A 5,610-nucleotide genomic window follows, 5' to 3' on the forward strand; every position below is an offset into this window, starting at 1 on the left:
CTGACAATTTTTCAATTTCCAATTTTTCAATTTCCAATTCTTCAACTGCCAATTTTTCAATTTCCAATTTTTCAATTTCCAATTTTTCAATTTCCAATTTTCCAACTGCCAATTTTTCCAACTGCCAATTTTTCAACTGCCAATTTTTCCAACTGCCAATTTTTCAACTGCCAATTTTTCCAACTGCCAATTTTTCCAACTGCCAATTTTTTCAACTGCCAATTTTTCCAACTGCCGATTTTTCCAACTGCCGATTTTTCGAACTTCCGATTTTTTCAACTGCCAATTTTTCAACTGCCGATTTTTCAACTGCCGATTTTTCCAACTGCCCATTTTTCCAACTGCCAATTTTTCCAACTGCCAATTTTTAACTGCCAATTTTTCCAACTGCCAATTTTTCCAACTGCCAATTTTTCCAACTGCCAATTTTTCAACTGCCAATTTTTCCAACAGCCGATTTTTCAACTGCCGATTTTTCCAACTGCCAATTTTTCCAACTGCCAATTTTTCCAACTGCCAATTTTTCCAACTGCCAATTTTTCAACTGCCAATTTTTCCAAACAGCCGATTTTTCAACTGCCGATTTTTCAATTTCCAATTTCTCAATTTCCAATTTTTCCAACTGCCAATTTTTCCAACTGCCAATTTTTCCAACTGCCAATTTTTCAACTGCCAATTTTTCCAACAGCCGATTTTTCAACTGCCGATTTTTCCAACTGCCAATTTTTCCAACTGCCAATTTTTCCAACTGCCAATTTTTCAACTGCCAATTTTTCCAACAGCCGATTTTTCAACTGCCAATTTTTCCAACTGCCAATTTTTCCAACTTCCGATTTTTCCAACTTCCGATTTTTCCAACTGCCAATTTTTCAACTCCCGATTTTTCAACTTCCAATTTTTCCAACTGCCAATTTTTCAACTGCCAATTTTTCCAACTGCCAATTTTTCAACTGCCAATTTTTCAACTGCCAATTTTTCAACTCCCAATTTTTCAACTGCCAATTTTTCAACTGCCAATTTTTCAACTGCCAATTTTTCAACTGCCAATTTTTCAATTTCCAATTTTCCAACTGCCAATTTTTCCAACTGCCAATTTTTCAACTGCCGATTTTTCAACTGCCAATTTTTCAATTTCCGATTTTTAAATTTCCAATTTTCCAACTGCCAATTTTTCCAACTGCCAATTTTTCAACTGCCGATTTTTCCAACTGCCAATTTTTCAACTGCCGATTTCTCCAACTGCCAATTTTTCCAACTTCCGATTTTTCCAAACTTCCAATTTTTCCAACTGCCAATTTTTCTAACTGCCAATTTTTAACTGCCAATTTTTCCAACTGCCAATTTTTCAATTTCAAATTTTTCCAACTGCCAATTTTTCAACTGCCAATTTTTTCAACTTCCAATTTTTCCAACTGCCAATTTTTCAACTGCCAATTTTTCAACTGCCAATTTTTCAACTCCCAATTTTTCAACTGCCAATTTTTCAACTGCCAATTTTTCCAACTGCCAATTTTTCAATTTCCAATTTTTCAATTTCCAATTTTTCAATTTCCAATTTTCCAACTGCCACTTTTTCCAACTGCCAATTTTTCAACTGCCAATTTTTCAACTGCCAATTTTTCAACTGCCGATTTTTCAACTGCCAATTTTTCAATTTCCAATTTTCCAACTGCCAATTTTTCCAACTGCCAATTTTTCAACTGCCGATTTTTCCAACTGCCAATTTTTCAACTGCCGATTTTTCCAACTGCCATTTTTTCCAACTTCCGATTTTTCCAACTTCCAATTTTTCCAACTGCCAATTCTTCAACTGCCAATTTTTCAACTGCCAATTTTTCAACTGCCAATTTTTCCAACTGCCAATTTTTCAATTTCCAATTTTTCAATTTCCAATTTTCCAACTGCCAATTTTTCCAACTGCCAATTTTTCAACTGCCAATTTTTCCAACTGCCAATTTTTCAACTGCCAATTTTTCAACTGCCAATTTTTCAATTTCCAATTTTTCAATTTCCAATTTTTCAATTTCCAATTTTCCAACTGCCAATTTTTCCAACTGCCAATTTTTCAACTGCAAATTTTTCAACTGCCAATTTTTCCAACTGCCAATTTTTCAACTGCCAATTTTTCAACTGCCGATTTTTCAACTTCCAATTTTTCCAACTGCCAATTTTTCAACTGCCAATTTTTCAACTGCCAATTTTTCCAACTGCCAATTTTTCAACTGCCAATTTTTCAACTGCCGATTTTTCAACTTCCAATTTTTCCAACTGCCAATTTTTCAATTTCCAATTTTTCAATTTCCAATTTTTCAATTTCCAATTTTCCTACCTCCAATTTTCCAACTGCCAATTTTTCCAACTGCCAATTTTTCAACTGCCGATTTTTCCAACTGCCAATTTTTCAACTGCCGATTTTTCCAACTGCCAATTTTTCCAACTTCCGATTTTTCCAACTTCCAATTTTTCCAACTGCCAATTCTTCAACTGCCAATTTTTCAACTGCCAATTTTTCAACTGCCAATTTTTCAACTGCCAATTTTTCAATTTCCAATTTTTCAATTTCCAATTTTTCAATTTCCAATTTTTAAATTTCCAATTTTCCAACTTCCAATTTTTCAACTTCCAATTTTTCCAACTGCCAATTTTTCAACTGCCAATTTTTCAACTGCCAATTTTTCAACTCCCAATTTTTCAACTGCCAATTTTTCAACTGCCAATTTTTCCAACTGCCAATTTTTCAATTTCCAATTTTTCAATTTCCAATTTTCCAACTGCCAATTTTTCCAACTGCCAATTTTTCAACTGCCAATTTTTCAACTGCCAATTTTTCAACTGCCAATTTTTCAACTGCCAATTTTTCAATTTCCAATTTTTCAATTTCCAATTTTTCAATTTCCAATTTTCAACTGCCACTTTTTCCAACTGCCAATTTTTCAACTGCCAATTTTTCAACTGCCAATTTTTCAACTGCCGATTTTTCAACTGCCAATTTTTCAATTTCCAATTTTGCAACTGCCAATTTTTCCAACTGCCAATTTTTCAACTGCCGATTTTTCCAACTGCCAATTTTTCAACTGCCGATTTTTCCAACTGCCATTTTTTCCAACTTCCGATTTTTCCAACGTCCAATTTTTCCAACTGCCAATTCTTCAACTGCCAATTTTTCAACTGCCAATTTTTCAACTGCCAATTTTTCCAACTGCCAATTTTTCAATTTCCAATTTTTCAATTTCCAATTTTCCAACTGCCAATTTTTCCAACTGCCAATTTTTTCAACTGCCAATTTTTCCAACTGCCAATTTTTCAACTGCCAATTTTTCAACTGCCAATTTTTCAATTTCCAATTTTTCAATTTCCAATTTTTCAATTTCCAATTTTCCAACTGCCAATTTTTCCAACTGCCAATTTTTCAACTGCCAATTTTTCAACTGCCAATTTTTCCAACTGCCAATTTTTCAACTGCCAATTTTTCAACTGCCGATTTTTCAACTTCCAATTTTTCCAACTGCCAATTTTTCAACTGCCAATTTTTCAACTGCCAATTTTTCCAACTGCCAATTTTTCAACTGCCAATTTTTCAACTGCCGATTTTTCAACTTCCAATTTTTCCAACTGCCAATTTTTCAATTTCCAATTTTTCAATTTCCAATTTTTCAATTTCCAATTTTTCAATTTCCAATTTTCCTACCTCCAATTTTCCAACTGCCAATTTTTCCAACTGCCAATTTTTCAACTGCCGATTTTTCCAACTGCCAATTTTTCAACTGCCGATTTTTCCAACTGCCAATTTTTCCAACTTCCAATTTTTCCAACTGCCAATTCTTCAACTGCCAATTTTTCAACTGCCAATTTTTCAACTGCCAATTTTTCCAACTGCCAATTTTTCAATTTCCAATTTTTTCAATTTCCAATTTTCGAACTGCCAATTTTTCCAACTGCCAATTTTTCCAACTGCCAATTTTTCCAACTGCCAATTTTTCAACTGCCAATTTTTCAACTGCCAATTTTTCAATTTCCAATTTTTCAATTTCCAATTTTTCAATTTCCAATTTTCCAACTGCCAATTTTTCCAACTGCCAATTTTTCAACTGCCAATTTTTCAACTGCCAATTTTTCCAACTGCCAATTTTTCAAATTCCAATTTTTCCAACTGCCAATTTTTCAATTTCCAATTTTTTCAATTTCCAATTTTCCAACTGCCAATTTTTCCAACTGCCAATTTTTTCAACTGCCAATTTTTCCAACTGCCAATTTTTCAACTGCCAATTTTTCAACTGCCAATTTTTCAATTTCCAATTTTTCAATTTCCAATTTTTCAATTTCCAATTTTCCAACTGCCAATTTTTCCAACTGCCAATTTTTCAACTGCCAATTTTTCAACTGCCAATTTTTCCAACTGCCAATTTTTCAACTGCCAATTTTTCAACTGCCGATTTTTCAACTTCCAATTTTTCCAACTGCCAATTTTTCAACTGCCAATTTTTCAACTGCCAATTTTTCCAACTGCCAATTTTTCAACTGCCAACTTTTCAACTGCCGATTTTTCAAATTCCAATTTTTCCAACTGCCAATTTTTCAATTTCCAATTTTTCAATTTCCAATTTTTCAATTTCCAATTTTTCAATTTCCAATTTTTCAATTTCCAATTTTCCTACTGCCAATTTTTCCAACAGCCAATTTTTCCAACTGCCAATTTTTCAACTGCCAATTTTTCAACTGCCAATTTTTCAATTTCCAATTTTTCAACTGCCAATTTTTCCAACTGCCAATTTTTCAACTGCCGATTTTTCAAATTCCAATTTTTCCAACTGCCAATTTTTCAATTTCCAATTTTTCAATTTCCAATTTTTCAATTTCCAATTTTCCTACTGCCAATTTTTCCAACTGCCAATTTTTTCAACTGCCAATTTTTCAATTTCCAATTTTCCAACTGCCAATTTTTCCAACTGCCAATTTTTCAACTGCCAATTTTTCAACTGCCAATTTTTCAATTTCCAATTTTTCAATTTCCAATTTTTCAATTTCCAATTTTCCAACTGCCAATTTTTCCAACTGCCAATTTTTCCAACTGCCAATTTTTCCAACTGCCAATTTTTCAACTGCCAATTTTTCCAACTGCCAATTTTTCCAACTGCCAATTTTTTCAACTGCCAATTTTTCCAACTGCCGATTTTTCCAACTGCCGATTTTTCGAACTTCCGATTTTTCCAACTGCCAATTTTTCAACTGCCAATTTTTCCAACAGCCGATTTTTCAACTGCCGATTTTTCCAACTGCCAATTTTTCCAACTGCCAATTTTTCCAACTGCCAATTTTTCCAACTGCCAATTTTTCAATTGCCAATTTTTCCAACAGCCGATTTTTCAACTGCCGATTTTTCCAACTGCCAATTTTTCCAACTGCCAATTTTTCAACTGCCAATTTTTCCAACTGCCAATTTTTCCAACTGCCAATTTTTCAACTGCCGATTTTTCAACTTCCAATTTTTCCAACTGCCAATTTTTCAACTGCCAATTTTTCCAACTGCCAATTTTTCAACTGCCAATTTTTCAACTGCCGATTTTTCAACTTCCAATTTTTCCAACTGCCAATTTTTCAATTTCCAATTTT

The sequence above is a fragment of the Conger conger genome, unplaced genomic scaffold (genome assembly GCF_963514075.1).
Source record: "Conger conger unplaced genomic scaffold, fConCon1.1 SCAFFOLD_54, whole genome shotgun sequence".
In the NCBI taxonomy this organism is placed as follows: Eukaryota; Metazoa; Chordata; class Actinopteri; order Anguilliformes; family Congridae; genus Conger; species Conger conger.